The sequence below is a fragment of the Delphinus delphis genome, chromosome 3 (assembly GCF_949987515.2).
Source record: "Delphinus delphis chromosome 3, mDelDel1.2, whole genome shotgun sequence".
Classification (NCBI taxonomy): Eukaryota; Metazoa; Chordata; class Mammalia; order Artiodactyla; family Delphinidae; genus Delphinus; species Delphinus delphis.
Genome location: NC_082685.1, coordinates 57,463,179 through 57,480,223, shown reverse-complemented (window position 1 = coordinate 57,480,223; position 17,045 = coordinate 57,463,179). Strand labels below are relative to the sequence as shown.

Below are 17,045 nucleotides of genomic sequence, written 5' to 3'. Positions count from 1 at the left end.
GGGAACTGAGATTCCACAAGCCGTGCAGCACAGCCAAGGGAAAAAAAAAAAAAAAAATCCTATCTCCAAATGTATGAAAGGGAGAGATTATCTCAACTGGAGAGATCCAAAACCAACATAACAACAAGAGTATCTTCCCGGCTGAAGGCTAAGTAGGTCATCCTTGATCTTCCCTCTACTTTAAACCCCATATACCCAATCTCCCAAAGCTGGTGTTTCTCCTGCCACATGTCTTCTTTCTTCTTGAATGCATACCTTTCTCTCTGCCCTCCCCACCACTGCCCTTCTCTGAACCATCACCATCTCTCTTCTGGATACTGCCAAAGCCTTCTAACTGGCCTCTACTATCTCCTCTTACCTCCTAATCAAACTGTTCTTTACAATGAATGATTTTTTTTTTCTTTCAAAACACAAATCTGACTATGTTATTCCCCTGCCTCGAACCTTTTGATGGCTTCCTACTGTTCTTAAAGATGAAAATCTTCATGCTGGTCAATGAGGCCCTTTTTAGTATCTAGCTCCTTGCCTGCCTCTTCAAACTTGTCCACTCCTCGTTCCCCATGTTCTAGGCCACACTAGCCTTCTTCCATTCCATGAAAGGAACCATGCTCCCTCCTACCACAGGGCCATTCCACCTGCTGTTCCCTTCGCCCAGAATGCTCCTTCCAACCCCAGCCTCCATCTCTTCATTCTTCCAATCCCAGCTAAGAGTCGCTTCCTCTCTGAGAGGCATCCTCTATTTCCCCAGACCAGATCTGGCTTCCATCTAAAGGCTTTCACACAACACCATGACCCGTTTTCTTTCTCTTTCCTTCTTTCTTTTTTTTTTGACCACCCCATGCAGCTTGCAGGATCTTAGTTCCCCAACCAGGGATTGAACCCGGGTCCACAGCAGTGAAAGCACCTAGTCCTAACCACTGGACTGCCAGGGAACTCCCTGCCATGACCCTTTTTCTTAATAATACTTACCACAATCAATAGTTACATCTTAGTTTATCTTCAGGGTCTATCACATATGCAAGCATATAGTAAACCCTCAATAATTATATATTAAGTGAAAAATCAAAAATGGAAAAGAGAAAATCCTAGCTTATCTAGAGGTGTGTGGAAATGCTAACAAGGATTTTCACTAGGACAAGTAGATTCATAATAATTCATAATAATTAGTAGTCATAGTTATTTTTAGTAGTAATTGTACTAATAACAGTAATAATAATATCTTGAATTTTCAAACTTTTGAAATTAGAAATAAAAAAGAGAAAAAGTACATGACTTTAAAAGTTTCAGAACATAACAGGTTAGACTGTGCTAAGCTGGCCAAGGAAAAGACTAGGATCTTATGTGAATCCATTTATTTTATTTGGGGAAAATTCCAAAATTAATCCCTTCACATAAGCCGCCACAGGGGGCAAGAGCAACCACAATAACATTAACTTAAAATACAGGTTACGCTCATTTAAAATACATGAAACCAGCCACAGCAGCAGTGGCAGAGGCAACAGAAAACAGTATTTCAAATGTTTTCACCCCATTGGGAAAAAGGCCAAGTTAGAGTGTGATCTGACCTGTTTCCTTCTAGGGCCTCTCTGAAGGGACCAGAACACTGGAGAAGAACAAAACAGAGGCCAAAAGTCACCAGATACATGCAGGGATTGGGAGGTAGAGGGGAAGGGGACAAGCAGAAAATAAGACAGGAATCCAGAAAGGCAAATAGGCCTGCAAAGACTGCAGTGTCTATTTCCCTAACCCTGGCTCCCTGAGGGGGGAAAAAATAGGTGGTAGACTGCATCATTGTCACCAGTTCTGTTCCATCCACCCCCATTACCATGTGACCTCACAGTCCCTCCTACTAGCAGTAGAGTGTACTTTCCCAACCTTTGACTTTGGACTTGGCCTGTGACGTGCTTTGGCCAGCAGGATGTTAGGAAATGTGCCACAGATGTTTGAAATGTGCTTGTGTGTTTGGCTTTTCTCTTCGAATTGTGTACACTGTGAGAAGAACACGCTCTACTAGCATTCTGATCCAAGAAGGATGAGAGACCCATGGAGCAGACCTGGACCCAAAGTGCAGACTGGAGATGAACCCAACTGAGCCCAACCACAGTCAGCCAAGTCTAGCCTATCTGCAGACATGTGAACAAGAATAAATGACTGGATACCTTTTTTAACTTTTTACTTTGAACTACCTTTAAATGTACACTTGCAAAAATAGTATAGAGAGTTTCCATATATCACTTACACAGCTTTTCCCAATGTTAATATCTTATATAGCCATAGACAGTTACTGGGAAATTAATACCAGTAACCAAACTAAAGATCCTTTTCAAACCTTACCAGTGTTTCCACTAAGGTCCTTTTTTGTTCCAGGATCCCATAAGGCCTTTGGTTGTTATTTCTCCCTAGTTTCCTGCACTCTACAACAGTTCCTCAGTCTTCCCTTGTCTTTCATGACCCTGATACCCTCAAGAAATAAATACTTATCAGTTATTTAGGACTGTCTGGTTCTTGTCATGATTAAACTCAAATCATGCCACCTTGACAGAAGAACAGAAATTATGTCATGCTCTTCTCAGTGTATCATATCAAAAGGTTCGTGATGTCAACATGTCTTATACTGGTGATATTGGTCTTGATCAACTAACAAAAGTAATCTATACTGAGCTTTTCCACTGTGGTAAACAAAAATCATGGCAAACTACCAAACTGTAGAAAACAGTCTGGCTGTTTCTCAAAATGTTAGACAAAGAGCTACCATATGAACCCAGCAATTCTTCACCTAGGTATATTCACAAGAGAACTAAAAACATATGTTCACACAAAAACTTGTACATGAATGTTCACTGTAACATTATTTGTAATAGCCAAAATGTGGCAACAACCCAAATGTCCATCAACTCTGAGAAATGAACAAACAAAATGTGGTCTATCTATGCAGCAGAATACTATTCAGCCACTAAAAGGAATGAAATACTTCAAATCATTAAACTGTATCTCAATAAAACTGGAATAAATAAATAAATAAAATACACAGTAACTTAAAAAAAAGGAATGAAACACTGATATATACTATAACATGGACGAACTTTGAATGCATTAAACTAACTGAAAGACAGATACAAAAAGTCACATATCATATGATTCCTTTCATATGAAATGTCCTGAATAGGCAAATCAACAGACATAGTAAATTAATGGTTGTCAGGGGCTAGGGGAAGGGAGGAATGGGGAATGACCACTAATAAGCATTGTTTCTTTTGGGGGTGATGAAAATGTGGTGATGGTTACACAATACTGTGTGTATACTAAAAATCCCTGAATTGTTTAAAAAAAGATCATGGGGGAAATATTCTAAGATTATACAAATCCTCTTTTTCCTCAAACCTTTGCACACCATTAGAGGGATCCGTTTGCAACAATTACCACTGTGGAGACAGTCTAATAGCAATTTTCTACTCCCCTCCTTCCTTACACATTTATTAATTGAAATTTCACTACAAGGAAAAACTCCTCCATCTAATTAATTATTTACTTTATCAATATGTTCTCATGGATATTTTATTCTATGAGTTATAATACAATATTATCGTTATTTTGTTGCTCAAATTATTTCAGCTTTGGCAACTAGGAGCTCCTTCAGGTTAGCTCTTGTGTTCCTTTGGCAAGTCCCTTTCCCCCATCATTTTCTTTTTTCAAGTACTTCCTTACTTTCTGGATCCATAAGATACTCCAAGTTTATCTTGCATTTTCCTTTTCCCAGCCCTGGAATCAACCATTTTTCAAGGAGTCCTAGTTTTTTATTGAAGAACAGTCTTTAGAAACCATGATCTGCATGATAGGTGTGTTCATTACTACTAGGTTGTCATTGCTTCTGGGCACTCTCTGGGTCAGAGATAAGAAATTTATATGTGTGTATACATATATGCACATATACACATCTGTATTTCTACATCTATTTGTCTGTGGACCTCTTAAAAACTACAAGATTATACTGATACCTCAGATTCCAATCAGCCCCACAGGGTTCATCTCCCCCATTTCCTTATTTGCAACTTCTTTCTCCAACAGTGAGAAAACTGGTTCTTTTTACCTGCAATATTATATTTATTGTTCAATACTAGTACACATACAAAGTAGTTTCAAAATTGCTAACCCATACCCCTGTGAGAAACACATTTGACAAACTAGATTACAGCATTTACATACAGCTCCTTTGTCTTTAATTTTACAGTATCTAGTCAAAGTTATCATTTCACAAGGTCATTTAGGTTAGTTCCATTCTTCCCTACCCCCATCAGTATGATTATGTTATCAATTTGGTTCATTTGTTAGTGTCTGTGTTCCACTTTGTTGTTTCCATTCCTCCACATCCTGGTTGGTTCAATTTTTTATTTGGGGGCATATGAAGGGTACGTGAACTATTACTATGGTTCTAAGAGTCAAAGCTATACAAAAAGAAATTACTGTTGTTTTAAAGCTGAGTTTTGAGTGGTTTGTTTATTGTGGCAATTCATTCCAGTGGTCTGGAAACAAGGAATTTAGAAGTGTCCAATATAAAAAAGAGTTCTTTTTTTCTGAAATTACATCATTTCTATCTTTTTAGTGTTAAAATGTCCTTTTATAAAATGAGATAATGATGATGGTGGATGATAGTGGGTTGTTTCTATGTTAAGGCCCTTAACTCAGCAAAGTAAAGAAATTGGCCTTTGGTCCAGTTCGGACTTTGGTCTGAACTTTCTTTTAAAGTTTTCTGGTCCATGAAACATCATAATCTAGAAACCACCCATCTATTCTATCAACATTCCCTAGGAGGTTTGAGAATTATTCCCATGGTACACTTTAAATTACTGAATTTTATGGTATATAAATTTTATCTCAATAAAGTTGTTTTAAAAATTAATTTCTTTGGATATAGCAGTACTTCTTTTGAATCCCAGGACAGCAATTAGGCTATCAGATATAGGACAAGGTGACAGCAAGTATTCCTAAGGGCCAAGAAAAAGCTAAGTTCAGAGCCTAAACACAAACCCAGAAGGACAGTTCTGGGTAGGGTAGAAAGAAGAAAATGAGCCTAGAAAGCCTGAGGCCATCAAACACCTAGGCAAGAGGAATACTGGTAGAAGGGCAGGTAAGAAATATTGATCCAAGATGCAGAAGCCAACTCAAATGCCCATGGGAGGCAGGCAAATAAGAGAGATGAGTAAGGAAGGCCATCTGTAAGACAACAGGGAGTGGTGAGGGCTGAGAAAAAAATGCCCCCTCTGAAAGCATTCAAATTTTAAAATACAAAAGCTAAACAAAACATATCTATATATGGAATTCAGCCCACAGCCAATTTGTGACTACTGGAAAAGATGTTTCACCTATTGACAAATCTTGCCTGACTCAGTATTTGTCCCAACTCACCCAAGTGCCCAGTGATTAGAAACTTAGCCCTCCTGGGCTCAGAGTGGCAGCATCCTCCTTGGGTAGTGCCCACAATGAGCCTGCTGTGCAGTCCGACTGCCCTGCTTCAGCGGAGACAGGGCCAATTGAGATGCATGCCACAGTGCCCTGGTTTCTGCGTTGGCATCAGATGCCTTGGGAGTTATATGTCTTTGGGAGGTGTCTCTGTAGGCTTTTGCCTGGAAACCTCCCCCTCCAGGGACTTCTAGGCTCTTTCAAGTCAAACCTGGACACAATGGCAGAAAATCAAGGGCTGCCGTGGCACAGCCTGCTCAGATGAGAGCTGGCCATGAGACCATGAGCACTGTAACTCTGCTACCCATTCAGCTCTTTCTTTGAGGGCCAGGTAAATTCAGGCAAATTCCTTTTTATTTTTTAATATTCATGCCCTATGTGTCAAATGACGAGAATCTATCGTGTCTGCTTTCACTAATGTGTTAGATTGTTGTGAAGAATAAATGAGAAAACACTGTGTCAGTGCTCAGAAGAAGTTAAAAGTGCTTCAGGAAACACAGCCCCAAAAAGGTAAACGTCGGGGCTTCCCTGGTGGCGCAGTGGTTGAGAGTCCGCCTGCCGATGCAGGGGACAGGGGTTCGTGCCCCGGTCGGGGAAGATCCCACATGCCACGGAGCGGCTGGGCCCGTGAGCCATGGCCGCTGAGCCTGCGCGTCCGGAGCCTCTGCTCCGCAACGGGAGAGGCCACAACACTGAGAGGCCTGCGTACCGCAAAAAAAAGAAAAAAAATAAAAAGGTAAATGTCAACCAGAATGAAACAAAGACATTTTATTTATCAAGTCCTGTAGGTATGTGTTTTTTAAAAGAAATTTTTACAAGAGTAAAAATTCCCAATTATGCCGAGTTTCTAAAGGGCAGGGACCAATTACTTGTGCCCACAGCTCAGGCTCAACTCCAGGCACACAGTAGGCCACCAGAAAGGTCAGCTTGAATGCCAGCCCCCTGGCCCCCACTTCCAAGACCAGAAAGAATAGGAGGAATATGGGACAGGAAGCAATGCCACTCACCTCCAAGCTCCTAACCAGGGCTGGTCAGAGCTGAGACTTTACAAGCACAGTTGCCATGGCTACCACAGCCCTATCCTCCTGCTTTTTTATTCAAAAACCCCAAACAAGTCCTGGCAAGATCCCTGCCTCACACAAATGAGCATCTATCCTGTCTCCAAGGCAGGACTTGAACTGAACCAGCAACAAAAAAATGTGCACAAACCTCTCTAGGGTGCTGAACCCTGAACCAATGCTTAATGTTTTTTGAAGGGAAACACAAATGGAGACCTTTTTTGTAAGCAGCAAAACACAGAGTGAACCAGTCTGTATTGTCATTACATTTACGCATTTTCTAAAAGGACTAAACAATGGCAAAATGAGAAAAAATAAAAATATTCTCCAAACTGATTTTTTACTCTGCTGTAATCTACAGTCTGGGCAGGGCCTTAGAAGAGTTCTCTGGCATGGCTTCCAAGCAAGGGTGGAAATCCATCACCTGCGTTAAAGCCCTTCAGATCAAGAGACTCCACAGTCTTCCTCTGGGAACAGCTATCCTCATAGCTCCCATCACATTCCAGAACTACCCTCCAAAATTTTATCTGCTGTGACCTAACCAATGTCTCCTTTCCAGTTCTCAAAAAGGACAGACAACAGCTGGGCGCCAACCTCTGTACACAGAATTCACAACAGCAGTGCTCTCCAAGTACAAGGACTAGCAATGCTACTTGGAAGATTTCCTGTTACAGTTGGAGAGGTACTCTGAACAGCCATCAGGACAAAGGCTCAAAGTAACCATATCCAGGACACCGTGAGCCTCTTTCCACAACTGGCTAGTCAACAAGCATTTACTGAGGATTAGGTAAGAGCCTGCCTGCTCTATTCTAGGCATTCCTTCTACCACACTTTCCTGTGTACCCACTGAAGAAAGCCACCTGCTGTGTTGGGCACTGGGAAAGATACCACATTAACAAAACCAATAGCTGCCATTGAGGAATATGAAGTAAACGAGGAAGAGGGGTAACAATATTTAGAGTCCCAAGTCCAGAGAACAGCTTTCAGGCAAGCAAAGAAGTGGGCATATTCAGGGGACAATGAATAACTCCATTTGAAGCTCAGCATATAACAGAAAGAGAAGGAGCAAAGAGGCTAGTTAGAAAGCTATTATACTTGACCTAATCAGGTATAATCAAGCCTGAATGAGGGGAATGGGTAGGGAATGGGAAGAGTGAGACGGAGTAAGGGATGACAGTATTTTGACCAGAAAAACTTAGGAATTCTATCTGACAGGGGTCAGTCCTCCTTCCCTCAAAAGCACCAGACCTTTAAGCATGTGCAGTGACTCCTAGCACCAGCCCAGGAGACCTGTCAGAGCCCCACATAAATCCACAGGTAAAGGAGAAGAGGGGAGAAGGGGCAGAGGGGCTACTTTCACCCAGAGACTCAGGATGGGTATCCCACACCTGTTTCCTAGCCCACTGATTGCCTCCATTCCCCTTTTATCTCTACCCTCAATGTGTTCCATGTTCCTCTTTAGCTCAGAAGAAGACCCAGTGAGACTAACAGATATATAGCACAGCCCTTTAATCAGAGCACTTGAGCTTTTACATCCATGCTGGGAACTGGTTTTCAATAACCCTGTTGATTGCTATAGTCTACTAGTTCCTGCCATTTCTTTTTTTAGAGATATAGTCCCCCACCCACACCCTACTCTCTCAACCCTACAAAATGTTAAATATATTCAGATTTCAATCCATTTTCAATTGTGCATACATGTATCTGTTGGGGATGAGGAGACGGGGGAAAGACTTGAGAAAATTAGAGGGATTTCCCTGGTGGTCCAGTAGTTAAGAATCCATCTTCCAATGCAGGGGACGTGGGTTCGATCCCTGGTCAGGGAACTAAGATCCCACATGCCACGGGGCAACTAAGCCCGCACGCCACAACTAGAGATCCTGTGTGCCACAACCACAGAGCCCATGCACTCTGGAGGCCACAAGCCACAACTACAGAACCCATATGCTCTGGAGCCCGCATGCCACAACTACAGAGAAGACCCTGCACCGCAACTACTGAGCCCGTGCACCGCAACAAAGAGCCTGCGTGCCACAACAAAGACCTGATGCAGCCATAAGTAAATAAATGAATGAATGAAAAGAAAATTAGAAGAGGAAAAGAATCATTAAGAGACCAAAGGCCAGGCAGTTCTTCCAGCTCTCTAATCCCACTTAGGAATTATTGAGTCAAATAAAATCACATTTTGAAAAGTCTCACTACAATTGAAGTTAACCATAAGATACTGGCAATGAGTTTCTCTTAATAATGAGGAGGGGAAAAACAGCAATTGGGAACGAAGGAGTTAAATGTGCACCTTTCCCAGGGGTCAGGGACCTTAGTTCTACTACAGCTCATTTTCTGGAGAAGACTTGGGGATTCTAGAGTGCCTGCATTTCCCACCCAGGCACAATATCATTAGCAGCTCATTAGCAAGAGTGGCAACCATATCTGACTGTTGTTTTTCACAATATTTATTGGTTAATTGACACTTTGAACACAAGTTGACTGAGAACCAAATGAAAGTGCTAAAACCATTCATTAGTCAAATTTAAAACACAAAGATTGTATTCTAAACAAACCCTTTGCTCTCATTTATTTTCCTCAAACAGAAGTCATAATTTAATAAGAGGGCTAAGAAAGCAAAGTACCAAGATATTGTGCCATAATTTTTAATCCTTTTTTTCCCACCACATCAGTCCCCAGGGTTCCTAACATCATAATTGGCTGTTTGTTCTCTTTTACAACACCTGTTACCTCCAGAGCCAAACACAGTTCTGTGAATTATTTCAAAACAGTACCAGCTACTCCTGACCTCTACAATTTCCCCAGTACCTGATGCAAAAGCCCCTCAGTTCGGATGCTCCCTGCAGTGGAAAGAGAGGAAATCCTTAAGTATGAGGGGAGCAAAATTCCTAGGGCCAAATTTCTCTCTAGATAAGTTCTAAAGGATGGGACTCAAATCCCTTCCTTTTTGAGGGAGAGGGGCAGAATGCAAACCAGAAGGGGAAAAGATGCAAATGGAGCAATAGATACAGTGTAGAGAAGGCAGTCAAGGAAACAACCAGTCCCAAGTCCTTGCCCCTCATTGTGAGAGGGCCTCCCTTAAATGTAGGCAACATGGACAACAAAATGAGGTTAGTTACCTGAGCCTTCTTTCAGCTATCAAAATGTAATGACAATCCCAACTTGTTGCCTCTTAAAGTTTTGGATCATGAGTATTAAGAGACCTACTAAGCAGTGCTGTGCTTTGCTTTCTTCACCTGCACTGCTCGTCTCACCAGAAGGAGCTACAGCCTCTAGCACTTGGGTGACCTGGGCAGTTATCCAGTCCAGTGGTAGAGGGCACAGGCTAAGGAAGACCCAGGTTCCAGGTCCAGTTCTATCACTTAATAGCTTTGAGACCTTGGGAAAATAAGCTCTGTGGTCCATGTACAGAACGGGGCTCAGAGTACTCACTTCATAGAGTTCACAGAGTTCACTGTGAGGAATAAGAGATAATGCAAGTGGGATGCTTAGGGTTGATCCAGAGTACTCTCAACAATGGTGTTTGCTGGACTCTTGTCTCTCTCTGACTTGTTCAGTTTTCCCAGCTATGGGACAGGGACCATTACAGATGGTTAGACTGAGTGTTAAGCTCTCAGTACATACTTAACTGAGCTCTGTAGAGGATAAGTGAGTACATGATTTTTGTAGAATTTTCGTGTGAGACTGCCTCATTAAGGCTGCAAGAAGTTCAATAATAATGAAGCCTACAGGGCATCCAAATTGAGAGGGCAGCCAGTTAAACAAGGTTTCTACCACACTGAAAAGATGCACTACAGCCTTCTTTGGCTGGGGCCAGCAGTAGGCCAACCAAACCCATGGAGCAGTCCTACCTATCCTATTCCCCAAGTCAGAACAGAAAACAGAGGCCATAACCAGCAGCATGACTTAAGCAAACGTGGGGAGGATTTAAATGAGAACAACTGCCAAGCCAGCAACAAGGGAAAAGGTTTCAGGTTTCCCGATAAACTTAACTCAAACACAGGCTCAAGCCAGTTTTGTAACAATGCACCATAAGGCTTATAAAAGCAGCTGCCCTGCTCTGGCTTCATGTTCCTCGCGGGACAGTGCTTGCAGGTGCCCACCCAAGCATGGGTGAGAGGTCTGGATGTTCCAGGCCACTGGGCACAAGGTTGGTGCTTCAGCAAACCTGCTAATATGTACACTCCTGACAAGCAGCCTGCTTCATACTTTCAACCCGTCATCACAACAGCTGATGCTGCCCCCAGCTGTGCCTCCCCACAATGCTCCCAATCCTAAGCACTTAATGTTAACTCTACAACTGTCACTTGATTATATACACTCTACCTGCTATACACTCTGAAGTCCCCTACAAGTACCCAGGCAGTGCTTGCAAGTTCTGGCCTTCGTGCTTACTACCATTCATGAGTGGATTCACTCCCTACTGAGTGCTTCTGGTCTGGATCCCTTTTGATAGAAATCACCTCACAAAAAACCACTGCCAAGACACACTCTTTCCACCTGCCATTTCAAATTTATGAGAGAAGGCAAACCCTTCAGAACTCCACGGACACCAGCATTGTGAGCTACAAGGAACCTTAGGAGATCATGAGAACTAATCTCCACTGGAAAGATACATGATCCCTCCTTGTGCCATGCCTCCTGCCATTGCAGCCTGGCGAAGCATCCCCAAGGACAATTCTGTTGGCACTCTCCTTAAAACATTCAGTGGTTTCTTTGCTACCCTCCCAAGTACCAATACTCCTGCTGGTGTTCAGATCTACCTAATACAGCAAAGTCCCTGCCTAACATTCTCTGCCTTATCTCCCCTCATCCACAAATACCCCATCCTCTGGCCAAACTCACCCACGCTTTCTTTGGTCCTTGATACTGCCTCTTCACTTGCTTTTACTCTGTCAAATTAAAATCCATTTTTTAACGGCCTAACTCAAACAATTCTATGCAGTTTTATACATTGTCTTCCCCTCCTTTCAACCCTGAGTGTCTTGCTTATTCCTCTCAAATAGCACTTCCTCTATTCATTGTTTCCTACTCAACTGGGTTCTTTGATACTCACTCAACAGATATTTACTAACCACCTACAATACGCCAGGTTTTAGGAAAATCAAGGATGAGACATGGCCTCTCTACACTTAAGGAAATCACTGGTCTGGTGAGGGAAGCAAATCCATAAAAATATGATACTTGTCAAATTTTCCCCAGTAGGTTAAATTCTCCTTGAAGTCAGGACATCTTTATATTCCTACAGTGGTAAACAGAGTGTCTCGTAGTAAATGTCCACTGTGTGTATGTTCCAAAACAAAGGTAAGTTAGCTTTATGGGAAGAAAAGCAAAAAATTTCCTCTTTCTGAAATGTGGGGCAAAGGGATGTATTGCTGCAAAGACAGTCTTTAACATGGGATCAGGGGAAAATAAAACCTAATTTAATAAATACAACACATATTTTAAAATATGTTTTAATTCCACAGTATCATTCCTCAACCCACAAGTTAAATGAGATAGAGGTACAAAGACTAAGAATTGCACAAAGAGGGACTTCCTTGGCATTCCAGTGGTTAAGACTCCACGCTTCCACGGCAGGGGCACGGGTTCCATCCCTGGTCGGGGAACCAAGATCCCACATGCCACGCCAAAAAAAAAAAAAGAATTGCATAAACAGAAACAGAGAGCAAGAGATCAAAACAGAATGAGAGACCTACACTGTTGGTGGGACTATAAGCTGGTACAGCCACTATGTAAAACAGTATGGAGGTTCCTCAAAAAACTAAAAATATAGTTGCCATATGATCCAGCAATCCCACTCCTGGGCATATACCCAGACAAAACTATAATTCGAAAAGATACATGCACCCTTATGTTCATAGCAGCACTATTCACAGCAGCCAAGACATGGAAGCAACCTATATGTCCATCAACAGATGAATGGATAAAGAAGATGTGGAACACACACACACACACACACACACACACACACACACACACACACACACTAGAATACTACTCAGCCATAAAAAGAATGAAATAATGCCATGTGCAGCAACATGAATGAAACTAGAGATTATCATACTAAATGAAGTAAGTCAAAAAGAGAATGACAAATACCATATGATATCACTTATATGTGGAATCTAAAATATGATACAAATGAACTTATGTACAAAACAGAAACAGACTCACAGACATAGAGAACAGACTTGTAGTTGCCAAGGGAGAGGGAGTTTGGGGTTAGCAGATGCAAACTATTATATATAAAATGAATAAACATCAAGATCCTACTGTATGGCACAGGGAACTGTATTCAATATCCTGTGATAAACCATAATGGAAAAGAATATGAAAAAGAATGTACACATATGTATAACTGAATCACTTTGCTGTACAGCAGAAATTAACACAACATTGTAAAGCAACTATACTTCAATAAAAAAAATTTAAAGAAAAAAATAAATGAATAACCAACAGCAATTAAAAAAAAAACAGAATGAGAGAGAAGCATGGTTGAGCTCTTAACTGTTAGTAAACCACATACATCAGACTTCACTGTGGACTTCAGAGTATTATCACCTCTGATTACAGGCTTCGGTGGATGAACTATTGGTCGTAGCTCTGCAAGTGCTCTTTATCCTTAAACTTCCAAGTATTCCCAAGTCCACCAAACAGAAGCAAAAGAGATGTGGTGGCTAGGAAGGCAACAAGAAGAACTATGTCAACTGAGAACAGTTGGTGAAGACTCTAAAATTGTATGTGAAATATTTAAGTATACAATTACATTTTTCTGAGAAGGTTTATAGCTTTTACCAGTTTCTTAAAGAGGTCTGTAAATAACTCTCCCAACACACATATAAACATGCATACTTTGGAAAGCCTGTAGGCCAATACTGGGAAGGCTACACAGCAACAGGCATTCTAATACACTGTAGGTAAAGATACAAATTAGTGCAATGTTTTTGGTCATCTGGCAATATCTATTAAAACTGTAAATGTTCATTTCATTTGACCCAGCAGATTCCACTTGTAGGAATGTATCCAATAGAGACATTCACCGAAGTACACAACCGATATATTGACAGAATGTTCATTACAGCATTTTAGTAATTTCAAACAAGAAACAATACAAAATGTCCATCAGTAAGGGATTTACTACACAATGCACTTTATGCCTTCAATGGAACACAATAGTCTATAATAAGGAGGAGGGAGAATTACACTAACATAAAAAGATGACTAAAACTAAACAAAAAGAACAAGCTGCAAATACATGATTTCATCTTTCTTTTTAAAGAACATATATGTTAATGTGGCAGCAATACAGTTTTTAATCTATCCAAATCCTCACATTAAAACAGACTCAGTGACTAGATAGCAAAACCAACCCTATAAGCAACAATTTGTATCAAAACAAAGTGAAAAGATGCCTACAAATCCCCAAACAGAAGTGAAGCAGGTGAAGACAAATCACCAAATCTGCATAGTATCATATTCTGTATGGGAGGACATAGGAAGAAATGACGTGTCTGACAAACTTGAAAAAGGAAAACCCCAAAGTAGTCAATAGGTATTCATACACACACACACACACACACACACACACACACACACACACACACACACACACACACACACACAAAATAGGCCAGTGGGAGAAGAGCACTTGAACCTAGGAGGGATTTTTCCCAGTCTAATAGTAGGCAAGTACAAGAAAACTGGTGGTAAATTCTCAAGGGGCTAGAGCAATCGAGCCCCACTGAATTCTCAAATTTAATCAACCAGTGCTCCCTATTAGGACAGGGAGACACTGAGAAGACACTTCCAGAAGAGAAATCAAAAGCAGAACTGGAACAAGAGCAATACAGGAAAGAGAAGATCCAGATAAAAGTGCTGGAAGAAAACAGAGCCAGGAATCCTCATAGAGCAAGCTGCCATGTTGAAAACAACAGAAAAAGGAGCACTGCGAATTTTTTTTTTAAAAGATAATTAAAGCCATGCTTCTTTTCTAATTTTCTAAGAAATCTAATTTCTCATAAAAATAACCTGAAAAAAGTAATGAGCTCAAATCCTATACAATAACGTTATTATAAGAAAGAAAAACAGAATAAGGAGAGGAATAACATCCCTATGGATGATGAAAACAAGCCAGAAAAACATGCCATGAACAGATCAGAACTGCAACTTGCTATTTCAAAATGAGCTAAGCACATGTTTTTGATGATACAAGATATTCAAGAATAAAAATAAGAGGTACCAGAACTCAATGAAAGTTAGAAATAAAAGAATAATCACAACAAAAAATGCCTTAAAATAAGTAGAAGGTGAAAGGAGAAAAATTTGAAAAACCAAAAATTAAGGAAAAAAAGTAAAATTTATCAGAAACTGACAAATAAAGACAGACAAAAAAGATCCAACATTAAAGAAGAAAACCCAAAAAAGGAAAAAGAATACCAAAAACTATAATTCAAGACAAATTTCCCCTAGGGCCTTCCCTGGTGGTGCAGCGGTTACGACTCCATGCTCCCAGTGCAGGAGACCTGGTTTGAGCCCTGGTCAGGGACCTAGATCCTACATGCTGCAACTAAGAGCCCGCAGGCTGCAACTAGAAGAAAAAAAAGATACCACATGCCACAACTAAAAAGATTCCGTATACCACAACTAAAGATCCCACATGCCTCAACAAAGATCCCGCACGTGGCAACTAAGACCCAGCACAGCCAAATAAATAAATAAGTAAATAAATATTTTTTATAAAAATTCCCCTAAAATAAAAAAAACAGTTTTAAAAACTATGTATTGGGACTTACCTGGTGGTGTAGTGGTTAAGAATCCACCTGCCAATGCAGGGGACACGGGTTCAGGCCCTGGTCCGGGAAGATCCCACATGCCGCGAAGCAACTAAGCCCATGCACCACAACTACTGAGCCTGCGCTCTAGAGCCCTCGAGCCACAAATACTGAGCCCGTGTGCCACAACTACTGAAGCCCGCACACCTAGAGCCCATACTCCACAACAAGAGATGCCACTGCAATGAGAATCCTGTGCACTGCAACAAAGAGTAGCCCCCACTCACCGCAACTAGAGAAAGCCTGAACACAACAAAAAAGACCCAACGCAGCCAAAAAAAAAAAAAAAAGTTATTTATTGAAAGAACACACTGTGTACCTCAGAGAATATTGACCAGGAATGTCTAACAGCAAGATATATTTTACCAAAATTATTGGATTTTAGAGGGAAAAAAAAAGATCATTTGGGCATCTAAGTCCAAATTAAGAAAATTAGTCTTATCAGTGTTTCTGACAGCAAAGCCTACTGCCAAAAGAAAATAAATTAACATATTTAAGATACTCAGAGAAAAAAAATGTGAACCAAGAAGTTTATATCTACCAAAGTGACTTTTGGGTATAAAGACCACAAACTTATCATCAACACCCAAGAAATCAGAGAATATTGTTTCAATGAACCCTGCCTGAAGAATCTACTAGAAAGCCCATTTCAGACAACCAAAATAACTATAAAGAGACACTGTCATTAAGACTGATGTTAAGTATCAAATATACATAATTATTCCTAGAAATAAGACTAAATGAGTGTTAAAATGAAGAAGTATATAATGGCTATATGCTCTGACAATACAGACACAGTACAGCTGTTTTACAAATGATGAGCAAACACACGCAAAAGAATGTTTTTAACTTTTTTCAGAAATCATATCAGGGTAGTAGTATTGCCATTCTGAAACTGTTATATGTATAATATGACACAGGACAAATGAGTAATTATTAGATATTCTAATTGTACACTCTCCTATAACCCAGAACCAGAATTCTTAGTGTGAAAGAAAAGAGATATAGATGTAATATCAAAGAGGCTAAATAAAAATCCTGTACTCCTGAATATGAGTATCTGCTTGAATACATGAAGTATATTATCATATATATTAGCTCTTCTCAACTGAAAGACCTGGAAACAATGACCGATGCAGTAGCAATGAGCTACCCTAATGGCCAGATTACAGTCTTAAAACATCATTTCCAAATAAAAGAAACCAGAGCTTCTTAGAGCAATGGTTGATTGCAGTCCTAAGCAGGAAATAAACAACATTAGCCTAGACTATCCTGTCACACCAGATGGCAAAAATGCTACCAATAACTACTATGGTAATATCAAAAGCACTTTGGTTCAAATGACCAAAGACAAGACCATTTCAGTTTCAGTAAAAACAGTAATTGCAATGGGTTGAAACTTACTAAACGTTCTTAAAGGAAAAACACTTAATCTCCTTCAGAGGAAGCCTGGGAAACAACTCATTATCTTGAAAACTGAGAAATCAGGAAAAAAATCAAGCATTTATCCTGTCTTTCCTTTATGAACTATACCACTGGATAACCAAATCGTGTATGAGGGGAAGTGCCTCTTTATAAAAGTTTTACAGCTAAAAGTAAAAAGGAAATTATAGGTTTGAATATCGCCATCTTGTAACCCCACAAAAGGAGAGGCACTCCCCAATACAAAAACTCAAACCTATTTATAGTA

The 17,045-nt window shown here is 40.5% G+C and overlaps 1 protein-coding gene across 3 annotated transcripts in view; it reads right to left on the bottom strand.

The window, feature by feature from the left end:
* The window catches only part of SIL1 (SIL1 nucleotide exchange factor), a 292,256-nt gene that overhangs the window by 88,996 nt on the left and 186,215 nt on the right, over nt 1-17,045 (bottom strand). The gene's annotated exons all lie outside the window — the stretch shown is intronic.